This window comes from Haemaphysalis longicornis, unplaced genomic scaffold (assembly GCF_048455015.1).
Source record: "Haemaphysalis longicornis isolate Haplotype H1 unplaced genomic scaffold, Haemaphysalis longicornis Haplotype H1 scaffold_11, whole genome shotgun sequence".
Taxonomy (NCBI): domain Eukaryota; kingdom Metazoa; phylum Arthropoda; class Arachnida; order Ixodida; family Ixodidae; genus Haemaphysalis; species Haemaphysalis longicornis.
The window spans coordinates 100,788,954-100,802,754 of NW_027526214.1; positions in this window are offsets into that span (position 1 = coordinate 100,788,954).

The window sequence follows — 13,801 nt, forward strand, 5'->3', positions numbered from 1 at the left end:
ACCGAAATTTGAGCTGCTTTTCTGTATATAATTTGCTGCGAAACAGGCGTGCTTGTTTCCTGGCCTATGTTCCTCTCTAATATTTTCCATGTTTCCAGTACCTGAGCCACATATACATACATAACTGTAGGTGATATACCACACGTAGTTGAATGCGTAAATTTAGGACATTGCGATTTTTTTCACACAGGTAATAAAACCATCCTACACAGAAAAATGAATCGCATGTAGATTGCTTTTTACATTCTCATTAGGCTAGTAGATTTAGAAAAAAACAATTAGTGATTTAACAAGTCATGTCCATAAAATGAAGCCTAATGGCAAAAGCGGGTTTGATCGCTAATAAAAATTGTGAGCCCAAATTGCGTAACACTAAGGAGCCTGAAGAGCGAATAGGGACACAAAATGCCCAAAATGATATCGTGGCTGTCAATCTTTGTGAGCACAGAGATGCATCACAATAGGTTGCTTAGCACGTTGCATCTGCTTCGTTTAGCAAATGACAACTGTTGCCGGAAAACATATTAAAGATCGTTTTTTTTTTCACCAACACTTCCGCCATTCTAAGTGATGTGAAGTGACACGTGAAGCAACAATAAACTCAACTTGGGAGAGTGCGTGGTATGGTCTTGTTATTATTTTCCACTATCTGTGGCTGTGGCATGATAGTGCGAAAAACTTAAGGCAAGAAAGGAGCAAACGGAACACTGGCCTGCCAATTTAAACAAGTGTTTTGGTGATCAATGTTTCGAACTTATATATTTTGCCGTTTCTGTTGAGGCTTTTTCAACAAAAAAGTTGGGACGTTGACCTGTAACAAATTGGTCCAAAGGATCCCCCGTAACCACACAAGCGTGCCTGACACACCCCACAATACCATCGTTTGCACACAAAAATTATCCAGCAGTGGTCAACACTTCTATCCCACGCAGGTGCTCGAACGAGCTGGGTTGCGGGCGTGCAGCAACAGTTGGCGGTTGCAGTAAGTTATGAGAAAACTCGTCATAATTTCTTCATTTGGTACGGCACAAGTCCTTTCTGCATTTGCCATTGAGCTTGCTGAGTGCACAGCTTACCATTTGACGGAAATCCCACTTTTGATCTGCTACACGACAATTTTCAAAAGCGTTTGGTTACATAGCGAATTTAGCCAAACTAGTTCCACCAACGAACATTAACATTATAAAAGCCATGTAAAACGCGAATTCTTGTACTTTTGCGAGCAATATTTGTATGCGATAATTACAAAAAAAAGTATTTACGAGTAAAACTGGATTTTTGAAGTGCACATTCTTAGTATGTCTCCACTTGTTTTTGCGTTCTATCATTCGCTCTACGTTAAAAAGGCAACTTGGTAATCTCCAAACCACGGTGGAAAAAAAGGCAAAAGACTGCCTGCATTGTGTATGTTTTGTACACGTTTGTAGGTTGGTATCCGTTTATCACGTACCGTCACCCTTGTTTCAGCCGGGCAAGTAGAGAGCACTGCCTTGTCACAGCCGCTTGGCCGGGTCATGAATTGTAGGTGGCCAACGAGGTAGCCTGCATGAGTCCACGTTTATTTGGGTCGTCAAGGCTGTGCAATGGTGAGGAGGGTGTTGGAACTTTATTCCGCGAGGACGAAGAAGTGATCGCCGGAGGAGACGAAGAGAACAACGAGGAACGATGGCGGCGATGGGGCATTTTCTGTTTGTATTCTAATGTAAATACAGTTCTTTTTCCCTTACCGAAGGTGTTGTAGTCGTGACATAGTGGTGCCGAAATCCCTGGGCATCAACGAACCATGGTATGTACCTCAACGATTGCGACCAATGCCTGAAAGAACCAATACCGTCTTGATCATGTATGAACCACGAACGGAGCCTACCGAAGATCAGTTATACCGAACACGACGCTTTCGACGCTATACAATAACGACGCTGACCCCCCAAGCGAATTCTGCCATTTTGAACACGTACACAACACTTGAAGAAATTACCGCCATTACCGACCGCCTTCACTATGAGTGCGACCAACTACGGAATATCGACCGAAACATCGAAGCATTTCTGGCTGATGCCCACGCTGGGCAAGAGTTTATGGATACCTTTGAGTTCCGGGTCTGCATTGTGGCATGGCAATCCATACTGAAGCAAGCTACCCAGTTCCCACGAGGTGATCTCGATGTAGTGTGGCGCAGGTATGAACGAGTCCCATCTCACCTGTACATCCTTGTCACAGAACAACAAAACATCAGTTGGCACGGTGACGCTTCTCGGGATGACGCGCCTCTTAAAACCTCAAACAGCTTTGTTACGTCACCATTGAATGGTATCGAAGGCCTAAGCAACGACGCTGATGTCCATGAATTTACACCGACAGCTACCGCCGTCTAACCTGAGCAGGAAGAGTCGGATATGCGTGCGAAGAAGGACCCACATCCCAATGTTGTGCAGACCTCCCGACACCGACTTATTACGCTGAAACAGTCAGTAGCAAGCGAGACTAGAAGGATTGAACATTCAAGTTAACTTCTCGCCTTCCTGACAGCAAGCATGATAAAATGACCTGCGCGGAAATGATGCACTGGTTCAATCAAGATTCGGCACCAAGCGACCACCGAGTCAGAACTATGACACCGCTTCTAGCGAAGAGTCCTCAAGACAGTTATGGCGTCCACCTGACATGAAGGTACTCGCATCAAAACAAGCCGTGACTAACAAAACGTGGTTTAAGCAAGTAAAATGCACGACAAGAGAGAAAGACGACATTCGCTCCATCGCAAGATTTACCTATAAGCTGTCTCGGCACCGACACAGGAACATAGAGCAAACAATTCGCGTCGCACAGGCCGTGCTCGGCAGACATCTTGGCCGCTGCCGCGGCAGCATCTGGTCTCTGGCGAAAAAACATTCCAGCGATGACAACCACAACACTGGTTTTCCCGGACGTCATCATACTTGGAAATACCGGCGCAAGAACCGCCACCAAGGTGACTCTTCGCCAGGGATGACTGGAAACGGACTGTGTTCGTTTCCACGCCGCTGATGTAAGTACAGACGCAAGGACGTGTGCAAGGTCTATCTTCTACGAGTCACTGTTTTTTTTTGTGCGCGGAGAGGTTGTTGGAACTTTATTCTGCGAGGACAAAGAAGTGATCGCAGGGGGAGACGACGAGAACGATGAAGAATGATGGCGGTGGTCAGACGTGTTCTGTATGTGATGTGATCTAAATACAGTTCTTTTCCTTTAACGAAGGCGTTGCAGTCGCGACAGAGGGTACGCGTGACGCCGTTCCAGGTGGGTGCCGACGGTTCTATCTACCGGCCTGCTGACAGCTATGAAAATGGTGGTGCTAAAAAGGCGATGACAATTGTGTCGCTACACCCGTTTTGCGTGACAGGTCGGCTCGTCGGAACCTTTTTGCTTCGCTAATCACCTGTGGTATACGTCGATTACGCAATGGCTCCTGCAGCACTGAACCAGTTCAGGAGGCACCACCTGCGGCCTACGTAACTGGTTTGTGCTGGATGGCCGCATAGCACTGCTGCTCAAAACGACCATGCCTTTCTCTCCAGCACATAAGAGATCAATTCAATTAGACGCAACCACCTAAGCAGTCACTTTCCCTATCGCAGATATATTCTTGAAAAGTGCTTCTCACTTGAATCGCTTCGCTAGTTTTTAATAGTTCTTTTACCATCTACTATCAAAAAATTGACACTCAAATTATTTTCCTAGCCTTAGACAAGCACTCTCCGAGAAACCACACTCTCACATCGAACAAATCGACAAGGTTCTTATTAAATTGGTGGTGGGTAGTTAAAACTTCACCGCTGGAAATCGCACATTATATTCAGTGCATGTCTTATAAGAGCAAGCTATCTGTAAATCTGTGCAAAGATTTATTTAGGAAACGGCAAACCATGACAATCTCCACCCCAGCTGACAGAATATAACTAGCGGAGCTTTCGGAGTTAATCAATACGCGCAAGACAGCTGACATACAGAAGTATAATATGGAGATGATCGAATACGCTGTAAAGAACAGAAGTAGCTTCAAAGCAGTGACGAGGAGTCTTGGCATCGAGAAAAATGAGATGTATGCACTTAAAGATAAGCAAGGCGATGTCAACACAAATAGGGATAAAATAGTCACAGTGGCCGAGGAGTTCTATAGGGATCTGTACAGTAGCTGGGACATCCCGGATAATGCCGAACGAGAAAGCAGTTCAGAGGAGATAGACATCCCGCCAGTAACGCCCGAACAACTAAGGCAGGCTTTGAAAGAAATAAACGGAGGCAAAGCACCTGGTGTGGATCAGATAACAGCAGCCCTCTTGAAGGATGGCTGAGGAATTGTAGTTGAAATACTGGCAAATTTGTATATGCAATGCAAAATGATCGCAAGTATACCTGAATCTTGGACGAACGCGAACATCATCCTAATTCATTAGAACGGTGACATGAAGGACTTGAGAAATTACAGGCTGATCAGCCTATTGACAGTCGTCTACAAGGTACTTACCAAGGTAATCGCTAACAGAATTTTTGCAACCTTAGATTTTATTCTACCTAAAGAACAAGCAGGGTTGCGTATAGGTTATGCAACCATGGACTATATTTACACGATCAATTAGGTGATAGAGAACTGCGCTGAGTATACTGAAACACTATATATAGCATTGATCGATAATGAGGAAGGATTTGACTAGGTCGAAATCCGAGGAGTCAATAAGGCATTACGGAACCAGTGGGTAGATGAGCATTATGTAAGAATACTAGAGGATATCTACAATCGGTCCATAGCTACCATCATCCTCCATTAGGAGAGCAGTAAAATACGTATAGGGAAGTGCGTCAGACAAGCAGACACAATCTCTCCCATGTTATTCACAGCATGTTTACAAGAACTATTCAGAACGCTGAATTGGGAACACGTGGGAGTAAGGGTTAATGGAGAATACCTCAGTAACCTCAGATTTGCTGATGACGTTTCCTTGCTGAGTAACTCGGGGGAAGAATAGCAAAGCATGCTTTCCACACTGGACGAACAGAGAAAAAAACCTGGGGCCGGAAAATAATATGGAGAAAACCAAAGGAATAATCAAAAATTAGTGCCTTTAGACTCAGTGAAGAAGGATGACCTGCAAAGCTGGACGCAGTTCATGGGGTGCACGAAGCACGGTAATATGCGATGGAGCACAGTTGCTAGCCAATGAACCAAAATGAACCTAACCAATGAAACTATCCAATAGGAAAAATGAACCTCTGAAGGATCCAAGCTTTGTTCTTGCAGATACGCGTCGTAAGAATCTTACTATTTTTGTAAGGCCGGGATCAGGCCGTTACCGCAAATGTCGTAATCACTTTAAAGAATGGCGTTATTTCACGTCTCAGCCAACCGAACTGCGTGATTTGGCATTTTTTTTACGTCCATAGATCACGATACGGGTTTTTCTTCGGTAATCTTAACATAGCCTAACACACAAACCCAATCGGCTCTACCACTAAGGACTCCGGAAAGGTCCCACTGGTCCGTTCATTGTCCGCGTTTAAATCTCATACCAGCACAACAGATATGCCATCCATTACTACGGGCATAGAAGCTATAGCTGCGCGTGCACGCCTACCCTCCTCCCTGTCACTATTCTTCACTACAAACCTGCGCACGCATAAACCAGCAACCGGTCATGTGCGCGTGCTTAGAAGTGACAGACGCCGCGACGGTAGGTTTCGGTCATTTTAGCGAGCAGCTTTTCGGAGCCGTTTCCTGGGCTTCGCAGGAGCGGTGGCTAGTTATGTGCGCGTAACCGAGTGAGCAACGCAGCAGCGACGAAAGAAGGAAAATGGAGAGGAGCGTCTAGCGAAGGCTTATGTGGGGTATGACCCATGCAGTACGCCATCATCTCTCTCACTGCCATTCCCTCACACGTTTCATGCGTCGCCAGCAAGGATCGCCCTCCCCGTGACACTTTCCCCAGACGCTTTTCCATTCTCCTCTAGTCCAAATCACGTGACGTTTGCACGGGAGTTTCCAGCACGATATGCAACAACATGCTGGCTGCTACCTTGTGCGGGACTAATCTGAACCACGCAAAATTTGCGCAGGAGGTTCAAAGACTATTTGCAACATGCTGGCCGATGGCGGCGGCGCACTGCGAGGTAGCAGCTGAGCAGCGCACGACGCTGTACGTTCGCTCATCACGCGAACACTTCCTGAGATGCATCAGAAATGCGCTGTGACCGAAGAGACTGGAGCTCGCGCTGCGCACAAATTTTATATTAGGGAGTGTCGTAACCATCAGTGAATTTTTTACGCCCATGTATGCTTCCGTTTATTTTTCGCAATCATCTGATAACTGCATACCGCCGTTAGCTGCCGACTGTGCAACTTGCCAAAGGGGCAGCGGTTAAGGAGAGGGGAAACATAGTTGTGAAAGAGGTGCCAGCGGTGGTGATGAGGAGCCCCAGAGCGGTGCCGAGTAAATCGATGTCACAGGAATGAAAACTGCGGGGTTAGACATATACTGCTCTGCAGTAATAACCTTAGGACAGCACAGCAGTTTGGGAAAGGGGGCGAGGTAGTTGAAGTAGTAAGCGAAGATATTGTCACGAAGACAAGGACGACGCAGTTGTTTTGGAAAAGAAACAAGTTTATTGGAGCAAACTAGTGCTCCCCTAACAACTCAAGAGAATACAGAGGCGGTGAAGCAGCGGTCAACAAAGTGACGTGCGTCAGCGAGCGTCGCAGAATCCAACTGCCGCGGTGTCAGCTCAGCAGTTTTATCTTTCGACGCGCGTGTTGTTCTCGAACCGTCGAATCACATCGAGAACATTGTAGGTCCAAGAAGACTATTCTCGGCTGTTAACGTTAGAACGAAATGTTCTCCCTATCAGAACAGATAACACATGCGGCACAGAAATAAAAATAGAACACGCGCTTTCCTTGGCACAGAGATAAAACAGACTGGCGCAGCCGGGCGGTAAAAGCAAAACAAATAAACAAACCCGATGCATAGTTCGCGGCATTACCCCCCTCTAAGAGTGCATCGACCCGATGCTAACATAAGCCACAGTTCGAAAATAAAATAAAAGTTCGTCATCGTCCCTACAAAGGTTTTAAGCGAACCACGTGGACGATTTCAGGCAGCATGCGTCGTCGTGATGTGCCGGAGTCACCATCGGGGATCCCTTCGTAGGTAAGTTGGCCAACACGTCGTAGATTCTGGTAGGGTCCGAAATACCATCTCAGAAGTTTCTCACTGAGTCCGCGTCGTCGGTAGGGAGTCCAAACCCACACATGATCCCCAGGATGGTATTTGGCGTCTCGGCGACGGAAATTGTAGCGTTCGGCATCCACCAGCTGCTGGTCCGTTATACGAACTCGAGCGAGTTGGCTGTCCTCCTCCGCACGTTGAAGGTAATCTTGGACATCGGCGTTGAGGTCGCCGTCTTCTACATGCGGAAGCATGGCGTCGAGAACCGTAGTCGGCCGCATTTCGTAGACAAGCTCGAACGGTGTCATCTACGTCCTGGGTCGCTGTGTTGTAAGCAAACGTGACATACGGCAGGATTTCGTCCCAAGTCTTATGTTCAACGTCGACGTACAAAGACAGCATATCCGCAATCGTCTTGTTCATACGTTCCATAAGTCCGTTCGTTTGGGGGTGGTACGCCGTCATTCTTCGTTGATGCGGGTTGCTGTACTGATTTCTTGCAACAGTTCCGCAGTGAATGCCGTTCTGCTGTCCGTGATTAGGACTTCAGGGGCTCCATGTCGCAGCACAACTTGGTTAATAAAGAACTTCGCGACTTCTTGTGCAGTCCCCCTCGGAAGACCGGCTCTCTCTGCGTAGCGCGTCATGTAGTCTTTCGCTACGACAATCCACTTGTTCTCGGATCGTGACGTAGGGAACGGGCCCAGAAGGTTCATTCCAATCTGTTGGAAGAGCCTCGATGGGACGGCGATTGGCTGTAAAAGTCCGGCGGGTCTCATCGGCGATGTTTTTCTTCACTGGCAGTCACGGCAGCCCCGGACGTAGGGGGTGACGTTAGAGGTAAGGTCGGGCGAGTAGTACCTCGCCTTGAATTTTTCAATACTGCGAGCTGTGCCGAGATTTCCGGAACACAAGTCGTCGTGGCACGCTAACAAAATTTCGTCACGAAGGTCCGCGGGGATGCTAACAAGGTAATTCGCGCTTGTTCCGGGGCTGAAATTCTTCTTCACGAGGACGGAGTTTCTCAGGCTGAATTCTGGTAAGCTGCGTTTGAAGCTACTAGGAAGGGCAACGTTGCATCCCTCGAGGTAGTCGATTATGACGTGCATGTCGGGGTCGGCACGCTGCTTGTCGGCTAGGTCGCTCTCCATCACGATTCTGAAGAACGCGCTGTCTTAATCAGGCTCTTGTGGTGGAGGGCCGGGGGGGGGGTGCGGTACAGGAAGTGGGCGTCGGAGTGTTTCCTGCCATATTTTTAGACGACTGTAACGTCGAACGCCTGCAGGCGCAAGCTCAACCGCCCAAGACGTCCAGAGCGGTCCTTCAAATTGGCTGGCCAACACAGCGCGTGGTGGTCTGTCACAACATTGAATGGTCTTCCAAAACACATACGGGCAAAATTTTGAAATCGCCCATATATTAGCCAGACACTCTTTCTCAGAGGCAGAGTAGTTTTTCTCCTCTTTCGACAGACCACGGCTGGCGTAGGCGATTACCTTTACGCAACCGCATTGCTTTTGGACAAGGACGGCACCCAAGCCTATATCACTGGCGTCCGTGTGCATTTCTGTTTCGGCGTTTTCGTCGAAATGAGCGAGCACGGGCGGGCTTTGCAGGCGTTGTTGCAGGTCACAGAATGCTTTTTCTTGGTCGCTTTCCCGGCTGAAAGGCGTGCTATCTCTTGTCAAGTGCGTGAGGGGCTCTGCAATGTGTGCGAAGTTTGCGACGAAGCTCCGGTAGTATGCGCGCAACCCGAGAAATCTTCGCACACCCTTCTTGTCTGTCGGCCTTGGGAAGTTCGCAATGGCTGAAGTTTTTGCCGGGTCTGGTAGGACTTCAGCGGCGTTGACGACGTGACCTAAGAACTTGAGTCCTTTGTATGCGAAACGGCACTTTCAGGCTTCAGCCTTAACCCCGACGTGCGAATGGCCTCGAGTACAGACTCCAACCTTGCGAGGTGTTCGTCGAATGTCCGGGCAAATACCACCACGTCGGCGAGGTATACGAGGCAGGTGTGCCACTTACGGCCAGCTATCACAGTGTCCATGACTCTTTGAAACGTCGCTGGTGTTGTGCACAGCCCAAACAGCAGAACCGTGACCGCGTATAGGCCGTCGGGGTTATAAATGCGGTCTTCTCTCGGTCTCTCTCGTCCACTTCAATTTGCCAGTAGCCGGTCTTTGGGTCCATCGATGAGAAGTACTTGGCATGGCAGAGGTCGTCGAGGGCGTCGTCGATTCGTGGCAGGGGGTATACGTCCTTTTTGGCCATTTTGATCAGTCGCCGGTAGTCAACGCAAAATCCTAATGTGCCGTCTTTTTTCTTCACCAGTACGACCGGCGCAGCCCAGGGGCTTTTCGATGGCTGTATAGTGTTGTCGCTGAGCATGTCGTCGACTTGAGTCCTCTTGACCCGCTTGAGTCCTGATGGCCCGCTTGAGTCCTGATGGCTTCCCGCTCGTGGGAAGAAACATGGTACGGTGACTCTAGGGTAGGTCGGGCTCCATCTTCGGGAATTATTCGGTGCTTTGGTAGAGGAGCCTGACGTACCTTTGCGCTCGACGAAAAACATTCGCTATAGCGACGCAGCAAAGCCAGTAATTTGTTCCGTTGGTCTTGCGGTAGCGCCGGATTGACGTCGAAGGGCTGCGGGAGCTTGAAGGTTTCTACGGGTGTGTGTTCAAAGTCGGCGACCACGATCACGTCACTTGCTTCTTGCGTTTCTTCGAGGAATGCAATTTCTGCCCCCTTGTTTAAATGCTGGTACTCCTCAGTGAAATTATAAACCGAAACATGGGATTGGTGTTCTCTGAAGCGCGCAATGCTTTTTCCGACAGAGACACCACGATCGAGAAGCAACCTTTGATCACTGTCTACGATAGCGTCGACGTCAGGAGCAGCATCTTCACAGTAGACTGCGATTATCAAGCTTGTGCGGGGTGGCACGGTGACATGATCAACCGCAATGATTACAGCAGTACGACGTTCGGAGTTCGGGTCCGGCGTCATGGAGTGATGGCGGGAAAAAGTTATTGACTTGGCCTGCAGATCAAATATTACACCGTTCTCCATCAAAAAGTCCAATCCAAGAATTGTGTCGCTGGAGCAGTTAGGCAGAACGACGAACGCCGCCGGTTACGTTGTACCGTCTATGGTGACGCGCGATGTGCACGTTCCACTTGGCGTCACGGGGTGGCCTCCAGCTGTGCGTATGTGCTGACCGTCCCATCTGGTCATAACGTTTTTAAGCTTAGACGCAAATGACCCGCTAATTGCTGAGTAGTCAGCTCCCGTGTCTATGAGAGCGACTACATCAAAGCCATCGATGGACAGCTTAACGTCGGACGCCGCCTTTCTCGAGTTCCGGGTGCGTCGCGGCGTCGTATTTCTGCTTTGGCGTGTTGACGGTCGGGCAAGGTGCGTCGTCATTGTCGTCTTCTCAGCGGCAGGTTCGGTCATGTCAATTACGCGCCGCGGCGTGTGGTTGTCGTCGTGTTCAGGAGGCACGTCCGGGTTAGGTCGTGTCGTCGGGTCTGAGGGCATGTCTGGAATCCTCCTCTTCAGGTAGTCGTTGTGTCATTGGAGGGTTTTCATTTTTCCGTGGTCGTGCAACTTTACCTCCAGAAGTTGCTGCTTTTAGTTTCCCCCGCATGGGATGGGCGACCTTCCACGTGCGAAATCAGCATTGCTACGGCGGTTGGGCGACTGGTATGGGTAGAGGAATGGCGATCGGTTGAAACGGGCTGGTCCACGCCTGTTTTTGGAAAGGTATTCTTCGATCTCCGAAGGGCGCTGGCCGGGTTGGGGGCAGGGTGCGTCGACGGAGGACCCTCGCAAACCCAGCCTCTTGTAGGGGCAGCAGTGGTAGATGTGGTCGGGCCTCTATGCAGTGGTAGCACAGCGGACGATTATCTGGCGTTCGCCACACGTCGGTCATCCTCGGGGCGGGGGTTTCCACCACAGACGGTCGGGCCGGCAAAAGGGGACGACGGTACGGAGTCTCGTTACGATAGGGTGCAGGCGGGCAAGGTTGACGGGCAGCGCCCGCGTAGGTCATGGCTTGCGGCTCGCGGGGTGCTTCTGGCGTTGTTGATTTTCCCAGGGCTTGCTGCACTTCTGCCCTCATGACGTCGGTAAGGGAAGCGAGTTGGGGTTGCGGCGGCGTTGGGGGAAGTTTTCGCAGCTCCTCTCTCACTATTGCGCGGATAGTCTCGCGTAGGCTGTCGGACCGGATCCGCGTGCTGCCGAAGTCCTTCGCATTGGCCGCTCCACAAAGTGGCGGCCATACTTCTTAGGACGCAATTCCAGGGCCTTCTCAACTGTGCAAGCTTCGGTCAAGAATTCAGTGACGATTTTGGGCGGGTTGCGGACAATTCCTGCAAACAGTTCCTCCTTCCCACCGCGCATCAAGAAGCGTACCTTCTTTTCTTCCGCCACTTCAGGGTCCGCGCGGCGAAATAGTTGCTTCATCTCCTCAACGAAGCTCACGACCCCTTCGTTGGGATGTTGCGTGCGAGTTTCAAGCAAATGTGCTCCGCGTTCTTTTGTGAATACGGTAGTAAAGGTCTTAGTAAACTCGCTTTTGAACTGAGCCCAGTTGGTCAACGAGCTCTCGTGGTTCTCGAACCAAGTGCGAGCCGAATCTTCCAAGTAAAAGAAACATACCGGAACGTTTCTCAGTCGTACGACCTGTTGAATTTCCTGACGCGCTCCAGTTTCTCCAACCATTCTTCTGGGTCTTCTGCGGGGGCTCCTCGGAATGATGGCGGCTCCCGTGGATGCTGCAGAACGGCGGGAGGATTGTCTTCGTTGTACATGGTGCTGGTTGCGACGTTTTTCTTCGCGTTCTCCGGTAGTAGACCGAACTCGTGTGGTAAATCTTGCAGGCGGAGGCTTGCTCTTGTTGGACTGGCTTGGCGGCCTCCAGAGGTTGTAGTGGGCATGAAGGGTGCGTACCCAGCACCTACCAGATGTCACGAAGACAAGGACGACGTAGTTGTTTTGGAAAATAAACAGGTTTATTAGAGCGAACATGTGCTCCCCTAACAACTCAAAAGAATACAGAGGCGGCGAAGCAGCGGTAAACAAAGTGACGTGCGTCAGCGAGCGTCGCAGACTTGAACTGCCGCGGCATCTGCTCAGCCGGCTTTTTATCTTTCGGCGCGCGTGGTTCTCGAACCGTCGAATCACATCGAGAACATTGTAGATCCTAGAAGATTATTCTGGGCTGTTCACGTTAGGTGGGAATGTCCTCCCTATCAGAACAGATAACACATGCGGCAGAGAAAGAAAGAATGGAACACGCGCTCCCCTTGGTACAGAGATAAAACAGACGGGCGCAGCCGGGCGGTAAAAGCAAAACAAAAATAAACAAACCCAATGCATAGTTCGCAGCAATATCAACTTAGGCCAAGTTGTGACCCCGGATACCAACCATGAGGCAGAGATAATTACAAGGATCAGAATGGGGGGGAGTGCCTACCGCAGACATTCTCAGATAATGAATAGCAGCCTACTATTGTATCTGAAAAAGAAAGTGTATGACAGCTGCATCTTACCGGTACTCACCTAGGGGGCAGAAACTTGGAGGCTCACTAATAAGGTTCAACTTATTTGAGAACGGCACAGCGGGCAATGGAGAGGAAAATGATAGGTGTAACCCGAAAGGACCAGAAGAGAGCGGAGTGGGTTAGGGAGCAAACGCGTGTTAAGGACATAGTAGAAATTAGGAAGAAGAAATGGACGTGGGCAGGGCATGTAATGCGAATGCAAGAACCCCGTTGGTCATTGAGGGTAACAGTGTGAATCCCTAGAGAAGGCAAGCATTGCAGGGGGCGGCAGAAAGTAAGATGGTCAGATGAGATCAAAACGTTTGCGTGAATAAATTGGTCACCGTTCGCACACGACCGGGGTAATAAAAGAATAAATTGAGAGGCCTTGGCCCTGCATTGAGCGTAGATACGTTGGTGATAATGATTATGATGATCTGTAAATAAACCACCGTAGGTGAAAATCATTAGCCACATCATCGTCAACGAGCTGAGGTACCCTTAAGGACGAAGGACTCTCCCATTGACTCCAACCGCTCCTGTTCTGTGCTACTCGAGTTCACTGTTTGCCCCAAATAATCCGTATTTCATCCCTCTATCATGATGGCGGCCTCTGCCTTCTTCTTGGCCATTATCGTAGTATCTGCTCTGTTACCTTAAGTGCCAACGGTTCTCGGTTCCTCTCACTACATGGTCAGCCCATGTACCTATATTATTTTTGTTTGAACAATAATATTGTCACCTTTATTCTCTCATCCAGGTAGGTTTTTTCTTGTCCCTGAGTGTACTTCCTAACACTATTTGTTCCATGGCCCGTTGAGCCCACCTTAGTTTGCATTAAAGTTGCTTAGTAAGGCGCCAAGTTTCCGCTCCGTACGTCATTACCGGCAGCATGCACTGGTTGTAGATTTTTTTCGAGTGACAGTTAGCTGACTCTATTATTTCGGAGTGCTTGCCGACTGCTCCCCAGCCCATACCTATTCTACGCCGAATTTTTGTCTAATGGTTGGGTCATCACTAATCGTCCATCCGAGGTACTTATATTATGTTACGT